The 18,525-nt window shown below is 40.9% G+C and overlaps 1 protein-coding gene across 1 annotated transcript in view; it reads left to right on the forward strand.

Annotated features, from left to right (window-relative positions):
* The window catches only part of st6galnac3 (ST6 (alpha-N-acetyl-neuraminyl-2,3-beta-galactosyl-1,3)-N-acetylgalactosaminide alpha-2,6-sialyltransferase 3), a 70,235-nt gene that overhangs the window by 971 nt on the left and 50,739 nt on the right, over positions 1–18,525 (forward strand). The window lies entirely within an intron of this gene.

An 18,525-nucleotide genomic window follows, 5' to 3' on the forward strand; every position in this document is an offset into this window, starting at 1 on the left:
TTTTTGTACTCATCATATGCCCTTCTATCTCTGTGAATACGCTCCGTTGAAAATGTTTCCTCCAGCATGCTGTCAATCATCTCGTCTACCTTCCAACAGCGGTTGAAAACTTTGACAATTACGATTTAGAAATAGGGTTGTTGCTGATGCTGCATGTTTGCCTTTGTAGGTTATAAAGAGTCATCAGTATTGATTTTATAACAAAGTGAAATCCCCTCACATTAGTGATGGCAATGCATTTTCTACTTTACTTGACCAAAACTTTTGGCGATAAAATGTTTAAAATTTGAATTGAGTTGACATTGTCTACAGTTACCGCTTGTTATCTCCAGCCAACAGTCCTTCATATTAAACCAACAAACACAATCAACAGCCATTCCTCTCACTCGAGAGTCGACTGATGAACATTTGAGCTGTATGATCCGTTCTATTTATTGCTTCATTTCTCATTATATGAAGTAATATTTAAGCTGTGTTAAAGTCAGAAAATAGTGAAACGTCTATTTCACTTGTTAGGAGTAACGGTCGAGCCTTCAAACTGCTGGTTCTGTTCACGACAAAGTCTTCAGTCTTATATAAAACCGAAAACATTTGAGAGGCTGTAACCAAAAAGTTTTTCACTTCGGTGCTTGAGAAGTGACTTTGGCAATGAATTAATGATCAATAGTTCATTTATAATCACATTGTACAACTCTTTGTTTGATCAGAAAAAACAAAGACATTTCATTAAGGTACCAAAAGAAAAAAAGCTTCACATGATTGATTTCGGAGGCAGCAGAGCCACAGAATGACCGGAGGCGATGATGTTAGATTTTCTGTTAATAGACTAATTGACTAATCGTGTCAGATCTGGTGGACAGTGAAAGTGTGTGTGCAAGTCTTTAAAAGGCACACATGCAGTATGCTCACACACACACACACACACACACACCTGTGTCACTGCCACACCATGTGATCAAACCCCCAAAAAATCTGTCAAAAGAATCACATACAAACACAGTCTTGTGGAAACATAGGCAAAATGGCATGCAAAGAAAATGTCCCTTCACACTCATTTGTGTATGTAAAGCGCTCGCTTTCCTACACTTACTACACGAGGCGAAGGTGTCTAAGTTGGCCTCACAATAAGGCAGCTCCACTGTAAATGTATGAGGTTGGGTAAATGAGTTTGCAGCACAACGTATCACAAGAACCAAACACATACTGTACCTTTACTGCTGACTCAAATAATTCTCTTTTTTTTTAATAAACTCTTGGATCAGATATTTCCTGACTTATGTAATTTGATGATGTGCTTGTTTAGAGTGTATTTTATTCTGCCAGTATTCTTATATTGTGGCCTGCTGAGCTGTTGATGCTTCGTTGTGCTACATTGAAAAGAAAAGTTTGCTCTTAATACGTGCACTGAAATGAGATTTTTTATTGTTGACCTTTTAGAAGTTGTTTTCTTGAGTAATCAGTTTGTTGTTTGCTTTTTTTTTTTAGATAGAAAAAAGGAATAAAATGCTCATTACATGCCTTAAAAGCACAATCTGACATCATCATTTGAGTTAATTATAGTTTTAAGCGAATGACGCTGGAGCTTAAGTGCTTTGTTTGCATGAGTGTGGAAGCATTATGATGATGCTAAACGTGTTGTTTGCGTGTTCTTTACTGGTCACCAGTCTGTTCTTCTGTGTAAAACTTCCTTTTTGAGGTTGAAACACTCGCAGCTAAAAGTGTTTTCAGACCGCAGGAACTTTTTAATAGGAACTGTTTGAACCCTCTTCCTTTTTTAGTCCTTCCTCAATGCACGAACTTTTAACCATTTCAGTTTCGAGGAACCTTCACAGCTCCTGCTTTAAAGTAGGTATCATGGCGGTGCAAATGCAGACAAAAAAAAAAGTCCTCATTGTTTCTAGTTCTCAGGGAACTCCTTAGTGGATAGAACTTATCTAAAATGATGTCTGCTATAACCCCTCAATAATCTCATATTAACCGAGTTTGATTGTGATTGGACCTGTTGATAAATGCCTGATCCCTAATCCATAGCACAGGAACACTAAATGGCATTGATCCGTGTGTGCTGAGGCTTTATTCAAGTGTGCTGGAAACATCTGTCAGACTGTTGTAACTGCTGTTGTCAGGCTGTATTTTGATTAGCTAAGTTGACATTTACATCCATTTAAAGGCGCTCCTGTCAATCATCCGTCACCCACACAAAGTCTTTGTCAAAATATTGTCACAAACTCGTCCAGCCTGTTGTTGTTTTCTGAGACAGGGGATCGTCTCGCACACGTTTTGACACCTCGATATTTTGTTAAGTCTCAAAAGCATTAAGGAAAGGAGAATGTAATTAATGGGGACAAATTACTGAGTGATTGATTTTATGGACTGAAGCGAATGAGCTGTGACTTTAAATGACAAGACACCAGCGCGTTCTTGTTGTCTGCTGAGCTGCGAGGTGCAGACGGGTTAGCCGGCACTTTCTATGAAGAATGAGACGCTGGTGTGTAGTTTCAAAAAAGTCATTGTCTATGCTTGACTGATCTGTAAAAGTCAACGCATCGTTTTAAGCTAAATAGGCCAAAGTGCAATGGAAAGTGAATTTGAAAATGAATAATGTAATTCACAACATCTAACTCCACTTAGACCTCAGCTGGGCCTTTTTCTTCTTCTCCTCCTTCTTCTTTTGTAGCTCACTGGCACCTAAATGGAAAATAAAGTCCTCCAGTTTTTTTCCCCCCTCAACATCTGGTAACAGCAGCAGACGGATTACACATTAAGGGGCATATTCTTTTTCACCATGTTCTTTAATTCAAGGCAGATTTGAATTTAAATGAAGCGACTAACAACATGGAGAGGTTTTAAAGAGCGCGTCTGGAGGCAGAGGCAGCAAGTTGAGAGCATTAAAGTTCAAACACAAATCTTCTGAAAGACCAGAACGAAAGCAGGAAACAAGCTGCGTAGAAATATGAGTTCATTAATATAGTCAGTCATTCATCACATCATCAATCCTCTCCAGTTTTTTTGAAGAGTCATGAAAGTCTTTTTCAGCAGACAAGCAGGGAAACACCACGGACAGTCACCGTGTCGTATTATAAACCTTCAACAAAAACACGTGATCTTGCTCAGCGAGTTTAGAAGGGAAGCTGACGTGACCCGTACGATAACACACAATATAATCTGTGCTCCTATTGTTTCGAAAGCATGAAATGCTGAAACACGATCTTGTTATACATGAAACATGCTGCCTGGAGAACCACGTTGATTTTAGATTCGATTTTTTTTAACGTTAGATATGTTTCAGTTGTTTTCCAGAGGTCACCTTGATGCATTTCTTCCTTGAGTTTGTACACCGTTAAATTCCCTGTGTGTTAAACATACCTGGCTAACACAGCTGATACTGATTCTGAGTTATTAAACCTTGTGAAAAATAACAGTTTAGTAATAGTGACAAAAAAATGTGTCCGTAGGTGTCCTCAGATGTCCTCAAGTGGGACTCTTGAAAATCACAAAATTCACTTTTACATGAAAATGCCCCAAAAAGCTGTAAAGAGTTGTATTAAATTTTAGTTTTCGCTACATGAAACCTGCTATAATTTAATATAATCTGTTTTGAAATTATACCAGCAAAGTTTGACTTAAATAACTGAAACAGAATCAGAACTTTTCTCTGAATCCTCCTGTCCCCCGCAGAGTGTTTGTTGAGCTTCACATGAAAGTGCCTTTTCTTAACCCAAAGAACACACTTTGTGACAACAGAGTTTTTGTGACTCGGCCCGCTCCTTGCTCGTGTTTACGATGGGTTCGAGAGGCCTGGAGAGAGAGAGAGAGAGAGGGAGAGCTGTGACATGCAGGGTTCAGATTGTGTTGTAATTGGAGTGAGTTCATGCGTGAAGCGCTGTGCCCGTTGTCCTCCGTCACAACAGCTCTGGATGAGCTCTCCGTCACGTAGCCGCTCTGACTTCTAACCAAATATGGCAGAACAAGGCCGGCAAAGAAAGTTTTTGTGACACGTACATTCGAGCAGAAAGCGAACAAATACAAGCAAAAAAAAAAAGACTTCATATTAATTCAAGCAGGCACACAATCACACAGCCGTTTGTGTGCTGGGACGTGTTGTAAAAGCTGTGGGGGACGCAGTGAGTGTCCCAGTTCTTAGTCGTTTCAGGGATGAATAGCACTCCTCTGAGTCTCTCTCCTGTCCCATGTGAATGTGTTACAGCAGAAGGCAGGCTGATAAAAAGCGCCCTGTCACACTTTGGAGAAAAGCACAGGGCACCAGCAGGATGTTGATTGAGTCTGCGACTTTGCGTTGCGTTCAAACTTTCTTCCTTTTGTGCTGCACTCTCTGTCTTCTCGACTTTAAAGTCTCCACACGGGATCTCTTCAAAGGGACTGTTTTAAAGTTGAGGCCTGTTTAGGATACTGAGGAAAACTTGTTTTTGAATAGAATCCCAGGATAGATAGATAGATCATTAACTGATAGTCTAAAAGAGGGTTTGAGTCCAGAGGGGAGTATAATGTTAAAGTTCAGTTAGTGGTCCCGCATGAATACACAGTCGAACTGGATGAGCTGAAAAATGGAAGGTAAGCTGTGGAAATCACAGGTTAACACTCGATATGATGCGGCACGATGAAAGGACGATACGATTAATGTGTGATACATCGCGATAACCAAATCACGATATGACAAATCTGTGCTAATTGATATATGACGAGATAAATACATAGTGATTGTGTCTGATTAACTGACAAATATGATATGCATCAGTATCAGATACATTTTTATTCAAATGCAATTTGGTGTCAGTTTTTACCTTTACTGTGATTATTTTTTAAATGATACTGATGACAAAAGTTGAGAGAATTTCAGTTTTAATGTTTGCTGTGTAAAGTCTGTGTTCAGCTTTACTGTTAGTCAGCTTTTTCTCTGAACACACAGTGACATTTAAACATGTGGCTTCTTTATTATGGTAATGTAACCTACATCTGTTGGTCCAACACACACACACACACACACACACACACACACACTGCTGCGGAAGCTAGCGTTAGGGCTAGCTTATTCACAGTGGTAACTAAGGGTGATAACCTCCCTCCAGATCTGGCGTTAATCCACCTTGCTGCAGCCATCGCCGTGCCGATCTAACTGGGCCAGCGGGCTGAGCCGCCGCTCACACAAGAAATCTTACCAACATCTGGGAGGACTTAAGGCTTTACTTGATCTCTATGTGTCGTCGGTTGTTTTGTACAGGTATAGTCTCTAATCCTTGGTGGTTTAATCGTGTTCCACTCTGCCAATTCAGGGAGCCCTGCTGCCAGCGCTGGTCATTTTCTTTTCCCTCGTCACCTCTGTTTGGACAGAACACAAAGAAACGACAACCAGAGTAAATGAGAGAGGTGATCTATCAGACTATAAAATGAAGTCCCACGCTGTAATTGCAGTTACGGTCAGTGGCAAAAAATGACATGTCACTCACAGAGAAGCTCTGGGGCACAAGAGCCATTATTACTGAACAGGAATTCACGGAGGAGCTTTCCAAAATGTCAGGGTTTCGTACTTTAATTACCTTTAAACAAAGGACAGAGCCAATACTTGTGTAGAAGGGAATTATGTCAAGATATTAATCTGCCTTTGTTCACCCAGACAGAAAGTGCAAACACAGTGAAATCAATACAGGAGAACATTAAGCTGCGTTTCATTTAAACAGAACTTTTCTTTGCCTGCACTGACGGCGCCTGAAACTGAGCGGATTTTTTTTTGTTGCTTTTTGATGTTTTTGTAATTGATTCAAAAGGAAGGCGACTTCTAATACCAAATGATGTGCGTTATGACTTTTCTAATACTTGATAAAAAGGTGGAGTGTGTGTTCTTTCTTCCTGTGAAATGGTGTTTTAATCAGAGATTAAGCCAAGACTTTTTTTTAAAATTTCTGCAGCAGTTTTTCAAATTTCATAAATCCTCTGAAGCTGCTTCTGAATGATCGCCCCATGCCTCCAGATTTAACGCCCTCAAGGGTCCAAACAATTGAAAAATCCTGTTTCAAAATCCAAGGCTCAGCCTTTAGTGAATTAAGAGGCTTTTGACTCCCAAGACAAAGTGAATCCCGAAACATGACCTCTTGTCCGGGGTGAAAACACCGAAAATGAGAGCGATCTTTTGGGATAAATTTAAAAACTCCATTTTAAGATCAATTTTAACACATCAGCGATAAAATCAGGGTATGTCCCTTATTTTGTTATTTTGGTTTGGTATTCTGTTAAGGCCACTGACGCTTTATACCAAGATGGGAAAATTGTCCGAACGTTACCCAGAGGAACTGTAGGTAGTAATCCTGACCCCTACATTTAATGGACTTTACCCTGCTAGCCCCCGAGAACAAAGCAGCTTTAATGAGTGAGCTGATGTGTGAGCACGGCAGTCATCGTCCGAACTGTTTACTGTTTATGTTACTTTTGTTACGTTTTCTGTTTTGTTACAGTAAGTGTTTACTTGTTACTGCTTACCTCAGTGACCTGTAGATTGTTGCCTTTGTGGGTACTAGGGGTGGGACAAAAAACTCGATAATGGTAATGTATGGTAGTCCTGACTCGTGATCGTGGTGCCAAATATGAACTATAAAAAGCAAAAACAGGGCTCAACCCTTCGCCACTTCATGTGTCCTCATGGTGACCAAAAAGAAGAAGACAAATGGATGAGTTAAAAGTGTATTTATAGGTGACTATTTGACAGTTCTATCTTTAAAGGGGCGATTTAAGTGCGTTATCATATAATTAGCCACTATGTTTGGCGTCTCGTATCGTGTCGGACTGTTTTTAATAAATGCATCTTTACAGAAGCTGTGGTGAAAACAGTCAACGTTACCAAACGCCCCGTTTCCACCGAGCGGTTCGGTTCGTCTCGGTACGGCGCACATTTTTGCGCGAAAGATCCCGAAATAACCGGATCCATACCATCCTACTTTTTGGGACCCTTCTGTTGGGGTGCCAAGGATATCGAGCCGACCTGAAAAGGTGGAGTTAAACACTGCAGTCTGTTGATTGGTCGAAAGAATTGTCACTTCCCGCGTGACAGGAGTCAGCCGGGTTAAGTTGTTTTGTGTTGTCTTTGTCACATTTACATCGTTATTATTGTTTTACTCACCCATGTCTCTTTGTTTCAGATCCTCCTCCTGTGTTCACCTTGTGTGCCAAGTCCCCTCCCCTAATTACCTGCACCTGTGTCTCGTGCTCCCTGAATGTCTGCCCTCTTTAAACCTCATGTGTCTTCCCTCATGCCGCCAGTTTGTAGTGGTTCCTTTGAGTACCTAGTCCGAGCGTTTTTCTTGTCTGATCTCGTGTATTACCGTACCTGTCCCTCGTTAGCGTTGTTAGCCTGCTCCTCTGGGTTTCGTTTGCTCTATTGACCTCCCGTGTACCAAACCCGTTTTGTATTAAAGGACTGATATTTAAACTTCCCTCTGGGTCAGCGTCTGCATTCATACCACCTGTCGTTGTGTCACCCTGCCATTTAAATACATAGTCGATTGTTTACATCTGTTTGTTTCTCCTCGCGGCACACGGCCTTCTCTGAAGCAAAGCTGGATTGAGTTTTGTCATAAAGAGTCACATGTCAGTGACAGAGTAAATGAACTGCTGGATGTCTTCCAGCGTTGGTTTTGTGTGTGTCACGTATTCTCCTTTGTTGAATTTATTAGTTAGCGGTTAGCTGCTATCATGTGACGCGGCTATTAGCATCCGGCTTACACGCCGCCTACCAAATAGGGCACGGGTGGCTGTGGAAACGCAGACGGGATCAGGCTTTACCGAACCAAACTGTACTGATTCGTGCCGGACTGCTGTGTGGAAAGAGTCCTCTTCCTCCACTTTCAGGCTCTAACAGGAAACTCCCCTCCCCTTACCCAAACAGAGTATTTCCAAAGAAGATGGCCAACACTAACAGTCTCCTGCTGGTTTGGACATACAGTAGGTGACAGGAGAATGTATGGAGCAAATTATTAGGAAATTGTACAGAATTCATCTGGAGAAAAAAAAGGAATCTAGCTTGAGCTTAGTCCAACACTAATCTTTGGTTCAGGATGTCCCCAAAACATTTAAAGTAACCCTCCCTTTGCTCACCTTGGTCAGATAGAATGGCATGTCTTTATGGTGAACTTCTATCTATCTCATATGTTTAGTAAATAGAATTTATTTGAAGAACTAGCAAAAGAAATCTTACACTGCACTCCCTTTTGGGGGCCAGAGTTTCTTGGATTAGAGTTCAGTTGTCTGAAAGCTTCTCTTCTGCGTCTTGTATTAATGTCAGTGATTACCTGGGTGGTCTTAGTGTAGATAATCAGCAGGCCGTAATGTTTGTTTTTAACCCCGACCCGTCTGAGCTGCCTGCAGCACACACACGTCCTCGTCACTTCAGGGATTAAAGGGTCAAACACCATTTCAGGATTAAGACCAGAGTTTTAACACTTTCCTGTCCAGTCGGCTGTGAACTCCCCCCGTAGATAAGGGCTGAGTGAACGTCATCAGAATCTGTGCCAACAAGGCAGATCGTTGGTGGTTATACATACAGCTGGTCCTGATGGTTTCCTGGACGATATGTTGATTTTTGGGTGGGAACATGATCCAAGAGATGACAAATACCAGATGGATATCATGTCGTGTCCGGGTGTAAAGGAATGACCAAATGTTGTTCAGTCAGTGTGTGAGGTGTGAACAACCTGGGGTGCCAGGAAGGGACATTTTGGGTAGCAAACAGGAAATGTATGAGCACAGTAACAAGCCTTTGTTTGGTCTGTCAGTTCTAAAATAATTGCAGCCCAAGGGCTAGTCTTCAGCTTTCTCCTCTTGTCTGTTCAACAATTAATAACCTGAAATATATTCTTCAGATAGATGTAAGACAGTCTATCATATGATAAGAATAGATAATGATAAATAACTGATCGATTAGATATGCGCCTTTCCATTCAAGCAATTACTTTAACCGTGTTTTCAGCTATGACTTTATGTTTTCAAGATTTCTTTTATTATCTCTTATTACACGGTGGGTTTTGTTTTCTTTCTATTTCCTTTATTTCCATCCAAATGTTAACAAACCAGACGACAGACTTACTGGAGACTTTAGGTTAAAGAATAAGGCCATTGTGTGACCTCACGGCATCAGGCTATCAACCCTTAGAAAAGACCAGTAAGGAAGAGACCTGAGCTTATGTGTTTGTCTCCAGTAATGGCCCTGACCTGTACCTGTTTAGCTGCGTTATGGCTGGATAAAGTCAAAGAAGAGGTGTTCACGTAAGCGTTCTTCCTTCACGGTGCCAGTATTTATATAAGACTTATATCTGACTTGTAGTTGTGAAACCGATCTCGTAGTTTAGAGTCGGGGTGGGATTCCTCAGTCACCTCACGATTCGATTATCAAACGATGCTCGATGCGTTGCTTCTCAGTGTTGGCTCTATGCATGGTTCATGTTTACACATCAATACAAACAATCAGGTGAAATGAAACCCTTTTGTTCAAACTCTTTGCAACAAATAACATCTACAAACATCTGCCCCTTTTTCAGAGTCTTCCTGATAAGACAGAACAATACTAATAAATAGTTTCTCAGCTGCAGCTGCTTTCCCATTTTCGACCTCGAACAAACACTGCGCATGTACCTACGTAGCAGTAACCCGAAATTGGGCAAGTCCATTTAGTTAATAATCGATTCAATAAAGCATCGTGATGCATCATAGAATCGATCATTTCCTCCACCCTTTTAGGAATATTACAAATCAAAAGGCATCTCCATGCTTATCAATGGATATTTATGCAGGTTGTCAATCTGTCTCAATTTCTTCACCATGAACCAGAACGGCCCTCTGTGCTTTTCCAAAATCATTCTGTGAAGAACCTCGTTGCTAAAATCTAGAAAGATAAATAGTTTTTTCTCACGTCATCTTTGATAATGTTGATACGTAACGTACACGCAGAGATCAACTGTGATCTGGTTCACCTCTTCAGCTAATGCAGAGTAACTCTACACCAACAGCAGGATTACTGAAAGTTCAACTGACTCAGCGGAAACACTGTTGGCACTGATATTCGTCTTGCTCTGTCATTGTTATCAGGTTTTATGGTTTGTTATCTTCACGTCATCCTTTCCTTAAAACCTGTAGTAATGGATCAGCGTGTTAGCAGGTGAACTTGCTAACGCCTGATTCTACTCGATCAGTAAGAAGTAACATCCTTTAATACTGGCTGATCACGTCAGTGGAATATGTTTGCAAAATCCTTTCTGAGATCGCTCGCGTCGATCCAGGCTGTACCCACCAGAAATGCAGAGGAGCCATAGAGTCTTGTATTTTCTCAGCTGCTTTTCCAAACTGTGACTTTGCATGACCAGGCTCGACTGACCAATGCTCTCTGTGAGCTCTTTGGAGCTCCGCCCTTGAACCAAGAGTCCGAGCGAGCAGAAAATCCCTGTAATTGCATTAGCGTTGTCCAACTGTGCTTCCCGTGCCACGCCTGTTCCCTCCAGACTGACTTTTTAGCTCGAGTTATTGCTATGACATGTGAGGATTTATCCTCATGTGGTTGCAGAAGTACGAACGACAGCAGGTATCTCTGATGGGAAAAAACAAACAAACCTTATTTGGTTTACGTTTCTGTGAAGTCTCAGGTTGTGTTCTGGAGGCAGGGATGGGCTCAGTGGAAGTCAGCTTTGTTCAGTAAAGGCCTCTTGAACAGGCCAGCTAATAAAAGGTTTCAGTGCCAATGTTATTATCCCCAGTGGAGGCCCAGCAGTGCTCTGGGCTCCAGCTCTGCGAGGCTCATTGCTTCTGTGAGCTGAAGAGGTTGACAGATTCAAATAGAGTCTGGCAGTGTCGTGAGGGCATTTAATAAAGTGCAGTCAATGTTTTGTCATGAAACATAATCCTTCATTTGCTTTTGCGCCTGTATCCTTGAACTCGCCGTTGTTGTGGTCGTGAAGAAGAAAGGAAATAGGCAGCAGTTAAAAGTGTCACAATGCACTCTGGGTAATTTGCATCTGCTCGTCGGGGCCTGCTGTTGCTCTGCGCTACCGTTTGTCGAGTCACACTGTTTTGCTCGGTGGTTTTCTGATTGTTTTCCGTCCACATTTGTTTTTTTGTTTTTTTTGTCTTCTTATCGATCTCCCTGCTGGTTTGTTGCTGCTGTTTTTGTTTTTCTTGTCGATTTCAGACACTGCTGCCACCTTCCCCAACACGAACCCACACACTCACACTGAATCCCATCCTGTCTCACATCCGCTCAGACTTGAAGCGGCATCAAAGATTCTCTGATGGAATAAACTCTGCAAGCTCCATTGTTTATTTTCCAGCGTGATTCACTCGTTCTATTTATTTATTGTGTAAAAGTATTACAATGCTGATTCTCGTGCTTAAGGTGAACGTCCACAATCTAAGAGGATTAGGCCAAAAAAAAAAAAAAGAAAAGAAAAGCTGCACAAGTCAATCATTTGAATGTGATTGTGGTCAGAAATCTCGTAGAAATTTCAGCTGATTTGGTCAAAGAGGATTCATTTGACTCAGATTTTCTCTCCCTCCATAAATAATCTGAGGCCATGAATGTTCAGCGTGACACACGAGTGGAAAAAAAAGTGAAATAAATCACATCCTTTATCCAATCCAACGTTAATATCTGTTGTGCGGCTCAGGAAGATGAGTCATGGTAGTGACTGTCGTGTACTCTCTTCCTGTCTTGTCTGGGTGGTGGACTGGTTTACTTCCTGTCCACCATTTTCTTCAAAGTTTATGGAACATTTGATACTGGTTCAAAAGTGTCTCTGAGCCCTGAAAACTAAGCGTTATGTTTGTGATAGTATACGACAAAGAAACCAGAAAACATTCACACATGAGGAGCTGGAATCAGGATGTAATGTTGGAAAAATGTTGTTTAAACGGGCGATTGAAAGGTGACGTCAGAGTACGCAGCAAGTGGAGAAGTATTCAACAGGTAAAAAAGTCATGCTGGTGATTTCATCAATGTTTTTTTCCGCTTTGGTGTTGAGATTTTCTTTATTTTTAATAAAATTCTGTCATTGCATTTGTGCTCCGTGCTATAAAAGTGTGTTGCTCTGAACCAGAAAATGATGAATTCTGTTTATTTTAGAGCTAAAGTGGTAAACCTCCTTGGGCTTAAAATGGACTCATAGCATCTTATTGCTGAAACAGGGTAATTGTGCGTTATGGAAACAAGAAATTGTGGTGCATAAATTCAATTGTTTTGATAACAACGTTGAACTGACTGACAGTCGGGGTGTGGCAATTTGTCAGGAGGATTAAAACCCGCCTCAGCTTCAGCTCAAGCCTGTCGCTAGGTTGACTGAGAGTGAGGCTGCAGGATTTCCAGCATGGCGGCTGCAGTAACAGATGGGTGGCGACGCCCGGGCTTGGTCTGTTCATCACCGCAGTCTAGGGTTCAACCACATTCACCACATGCACTTTAAGCACAAGGAGAAACCAGTGAAGACAGACACGTCATCTGCTAACCCTGTTAGCACATTTAGGTGTGATGATTAGATAGATAGATAGATAGATAGATAGATAGATAGATAGATAGATAGATAGATAGATAGATAGATAGATAGATAGATAGATAGATAGATAGATAGATAGATAGATAGATAGATAGATAGATAGATAGATAGATAGATAGCAGTTTACTACTACCAGAGCAGAGAAGTCATATATTCTCAGCACTTATCGCTTCATTCACAACTTTGTGTGTTGAACGATCGATCTCTGGACAACTTGCAAAACAAACAAGAAAAAACACTATTTGGACATTTTCATCATCCCGTCATTTGAATAATTACACAGGAAAGAAATAAATGTCAGCTGACTAGTTGCTTCAGCTTCAATTGTAATGTTTGTTTTATGGCATGTCGTCCTCTGTTTCCTGAAAAGATGAGCGATGGTTTCATTGTAAAAAGCATCTGTCTAAAGTGAAAGTCTTCGAGGAAGACGTAAATAACTTTGCCAGCTCGAACAATGCGTCTGTGACCTCAAAGCACCGCCGTCATCCTTCCTCTCCGGGGCTGAGCGTCGACACATTCCTTTTTACCGCTGAGCCACTTGAGAATTCAGCGTGCATTGCTGCTTTCTGACTGTGGCAGCCTTGAGGAGACTCTTCCTTGTCAGACACATTTCCTTTTTACAAATAACACCTTTAGGAAAATCTCTGCTGAGGTCGGACGTCTGTTTCTGCCAATGATGTTCTACATCTGTCTGTTTATCTAATCCTGTCAGATTCCCTGATGCATTGCGTGGGTGACATATATACCCAAATGTCTCCCTGTGAGCAGTCATGCTGTGTGTAATCACTACCAATGAGAGTGAGGCTCTATTACAGAGCTATATATACTATTGAGTGTCAGGGACATTTTCAGTTGCTAAATGTCAGTAATCCTACTCTGGCATTTGGCAAATTGAAATGGATTTTCTCTGGTCGATGTTTTTCTCAAAAGCCAAAGTCCCTGCTGCCTTTGCCCTTCAAACACAAAGACACAGACAGAATAGTAGCTGTGCTGCTGTAAAGTACTCCACCGAAATTCAGATTGGAATGAACAGCATCTGCTCTCTGTTGCGTTTAATTTTCTTTTTTACGTTTCTCTTGAGTGTCTCTGTGATCTCGGCTTAGAGTTTGGACATCTGCGTTGAATGGCAAGCACCACATTCATTACTGTACAGTAGCTCTGTCCTTGGGCTCTGCAGTGCCCATCAGCCATCTGTGACTTTAAGAGCCAGTTCTTCAAAACTTCGATAGGACAGCACGATAGAGCTAGACTGGCTCTCGTCACAAGTCGCAGAAGTCCTTTTAATGTGATTGGCTGAATGCCACCTGATCAATGCCACCTCCCTCGACAACAAAAGTGATGAACAATCGAACAGGGGTTGAGTCTGCTTTTGTCAGAAAAGAAAACAGTTGAGAGTAGAGCTGTTGTTCTGCTATGGCTGAGCAACAACCAAACACTAATGATAAATATTCTGGTAGTTGTTGGACTTTTCCATCAAAGCATTGCTATGCCACTAAAGTCGCCCCCTGGACTCATTTTCCTATTTTGACTTTGTTCCTCATGCAGGTGTCATACCTGCTTATGAGCAAAAATCAAGCATTGTCTGAAGGAGAAAAAAAAGATTGCAATACTACAAAAATAAATACCGAGAAGAATTCTTTGCATGAAAAGAAGCTTCTCTTCTTTTGTGGCCTGCACTTGATCTTGAGGTCAGTATTGTTCCCTTAGGGCTCTGGGGTTCGACCCCCAGATTCTGTAGCCACAAATCTATGTGTCCTTGGTCAAGACACTGACTGAACCCCAAATAGCCCAAACTGCCCTCAAACTTATTACTCCTGTGCCTATCATTATATCTGAGCTTGAAATAACTTCAGGGTTACAGGCACAATTGTCATAACTGTAAAAACGAACCTGATATATATTGTTAAATGTATTTGTGATTTATTAATATATATATATATATATACACACACACACATATATAATGGAAGTTGTTGGACTAAACCAGCTCCATAATGTTATCAAGGTGAGCATCAGTATTATCAAATGAAATAAAGAGGCCGATCTAGACGGAGGCAATTGTTTTAGGGTCTTTAAGGAGGAAACGACAGTGATGTCACTCTCTTCACACCTTCGAGACGCCTTATGGCAGCAGGATGACTGACAGTGAAACATAAAATCTCAATCTGCTGACAGGTACGCTCATCCATACTTGCATGGGTTTGAGCCTCACAGCTTCTCAAAACACTTCGAAGAACAGATTTTTCTCTTTTACTTTCTTCCCTTTGACAAAGTCTTTACTTTCTCAAGTGAGCGAGTATCATCCTACGCAGCCGAGCGCAGAGCGTCACCAAGCTGTTTCTGTGAACATATGGTGCTGTTTTTTTTTTTTTTTTTTTTTTATCCCTCGTCCCAAAAGTTTGGCGGATCCAGACGGTGAAGTGAATATTGTAGAGTGTTTAATCCTTTATACTTGTGGGGATTATGTTCCATTTGATATCAGATATGCATTAGTCAAATGGGCTCTCACTGAGTTTCCTGTGGCAGTCACGCTTACTAGTACACGTGTGCAGTGTCACACACACACACACACACACACACACACACACACAGACACACACACGTACAGTCTATAATATCCTCCACTCATTTAGACTGAGATTAGCAGAATGGATGTTTACATCTCGGGAAAAGATAAAGTGGGAGGTATAATGAAGGCTTTTTCCCTCCTCATTGTGGCCCCCTGCAGAGTCTCATCAACATAAAAAAGCAAACAGATTCTTTTTTTGGCCCAGATTAAGATTCTCTGTGAAGCTCTGTACCATAATGATCAGTATCATGCCAACTGAGCAGATTAGTGTTCATTTGACCTGGATTGAAGGATTTTCTTTTCATATGTCACCGCTGAGGAGGCTGACACAACAGAAGTCCAGCAGGCAAGAGGATATTTTCTATTATACCTGAGACAGAAAGAACCTTTCTGATCAACAGTTATTCATCTGTTTACAAGACAGAGAAAGGAAACCACCAGAGAAAGGATTCTGACTCTTTTGAAACGACACTTTTTTCTGACTTGGGCCCCTTTCACACATGCGCTCCTGAAAATTTCAACAGGACACTTTTCAGAGTTCTCCTTTCACAGTGTAGCTCATATCCAAGATGGTGGACAAGGCCACAGAGTCTCACGCTATGATGACAGTTGTTGCCTTTATATTAATATTATTACTTGTAATTGGAAGATGTATACGTAAGAAGGTCTCACTTGTTTCTCACAGCTTTCTCCTGACCTTTACTTGGTATACGTTCACACAGCGCTCACCATCACGCCTTCTAGACTTCAACAAGTGGGCTGGCAAATAAAAGTCTGGATAAAGTTTGGGTTAAAAAAAAAAAATCTGCTATTGCGCAACATTCAGACATGCAGCTCAATAATAAAATGTCAGGAAATTTACCGGACTGGAGTGCATGTGTGAAAGGGGCTCGAGAGATGGTCCTATTTCCCCGTAAGTCATGCTTAACCAAGATAAGCTATTCTTGAAAAAGACAAGCTGAGTGCTCTCCTGTATATCAGCTATCACAGATCTGTTTGGCTGAGAGACTTGGAGTCTTATGAAACTGGTGATAAAAGTAAAAAACCCACTGAAATGGATCATTATCAACGATCATCTCGAACAACAGAACACTTTAAACAGGGATAATTGGACTTTGGGTTAAAAAAGGTGTTGTTTTTTTTATCAACTATTATGATCACCATTCTATTGTTACCTCACCCTCATCGAAAATAAAGCCTGATTCAACTTCTTTTATTAGACTTGATAGCACATTTCTAATCCTGATCCATTTGAAACGTTTAAAAACTACAGTCTACATAGCAGAGGATCGAATAGAATTCAAGTGTATTGATATTTGCTCAAAGCTATTACTAATGAGTGTAAAAATAATATCCTCTACACCTTTATGAAGTTAAACGTGAGATCCTACACTCTGACCTCATCACTAGTTATAAAAAACTAGAAATCTATTTCAGTCAGAGTTATAGTTGAAACCCAACAATCAATCCAACACTGTGCAACGGAACGTTTTTATTATACTCTACACTGTGATTGAAGAAGCTGGATTTATTTATAGAGACGACTGTTTACTTCTGTTTAAGAGATCTCTGAGTCAAATATAGAATATATGATCAGCAGGAAGTTTTCTTAGAGTGCATTAGTCAGATTTTTAAAGATGCCAGTCTGCTGTTTGAGCTGGTCTGGTGCCACATGAATGCAGTGTGAGCTGACTGCCCCCTCTGCTGGGCTCTGCAGGGACCAGCAGGCTGCAAAGCTCCCAAAGGAGAAATGAACTGCAGCTCATTTATTCACATGGCTGCAGATTCAGCGTCTGCTCTCTCTCTCTCTCTCGCTCGCTCTCTCTCTCCAGATATATGTAAAGTAAGTAAAATAGAAGCGTATTGCCTTGCCTCTGTGCATTAACATAACTTTCAAAGTGTTCTCTTTTATGCAGTATAATAATAAAAGTACTGTAGGTTCAGTGAGTAGTGGGATGCAGCATTTTACACTGTACATAGAGTGATTACAGTGTTGAGGTGCTTTAAGTCTTTGTATTATTTTTCATTTAATACTTCTACATTGGAGAATGAAATATATCATGCTATGCTGTATTGCATGAACTCAATAAATGTATTTCCTTTCATTATTAATATAAAACCTTTTGTTGACTTCTGAAACTTGATGCATCGTTCAGCATTAAATATTTTATGTTATGTAATAACCGCAGACTAAATGTAATCATCGACGTTTTATTTTCCAAAAGAAAAGTCAAAACAAATCCGATCGGCTTTTTTTTAACCATCTACTATCTCACGGTTGATAAATGTAATGTGCACTGTCGATGACGATGATTACTTTAAAGTTCAACATGCAGGATTTTATTGAGCACAGATTCTTCTCAGTGCGAGGCGTTTTCAGACTCTGGTTATCAGAACGGTGTGAAGAGCTGAACTCAGTTATAGAATCATCTCCATGTCTTTCATCATGAAATATTTAACATGATGAAGCACGGCACTTTTACGATAGTTGCTTAAACAACATTATACGTAACCCCTTGACGCCTGAATTTGTTTCTAAGTATTAAAACTTCGTGTTTAAAACACGTGTTTCTGCTTTCACGTAGATGCTAAATTAAGTGGAGAACATTTATTTGAAAACTAGCACATAAATAGCACATCTCTGACTGGTCCTATGACAAACTAATGCTTGCAAAAGTTTGTTTTGAAAGTGCTTCAACCGGCAGTGGAGAAACACGGACGCTACTTTGGCTGCATTTGGAGTGGAAGAGGTTTGATACAAATTCAGGCATCAAGGGGTTAAAAAGCTTCTTTATATGGACAGATTTGGATTTAGGACACTTGGGAAAGAAGCAGAAAGAAAACCAAAACGTTCCCCTGTGACGAGTAAAAACTCCAATGACTTGTGTAAAGAGCTATTGGATGAAGTTAACCAAACCTAATATACCTCCAATAACATTTGCAGAGCTCCTGTGGGTCATGTTTGAAGCAGGAATGATTTACCAGCAGCAAAGAGTCAGCCCCCCCCCCCCCTCCAGTAGTTTGTTATCTCGTTTTTGGAATGATTTTTAAAGCGACACCTTTTCTGGAAATATGACCCGAATTAAGTTCTGTGTCTGGACCCCACTGTTTATCACCAGAGTGGCTTATGTTTATACTTCTGCCTCCTTCCTCCAGAGAACAACACTAAGGCTTAGACGGGGGGGGAGAGCCGGTGGCTAGGGGGAAACACTCAGTAAATATTTTCTCTAACGCCTTAATTGAAATTGGATTTTAACTGCTCAGCCGACCGTGGTGGCAAGAATCAGGTGGCAGGGAGGCGGTGTTTTTGCATTGCAAATGTAATTTTCAGTTTGTTTGGTTTTTTTGCTCATTGCCCAGGAGGCGTCAGAAAATAGCTTGCAGATATGTTTTTTTCATGAGCCATTTTCTTCAGGT

The sequence above is a fragment of the Symphodus melops genome (assembly GCF_947650265.1).
Source record: "Symphodus melops genome assembly, chromosome: 7".
NCBI lineage: Eukaryota > Metazoa > Chordata > Actinopteri > Labriformes > Labridae > Symphodus > Symphodus melops.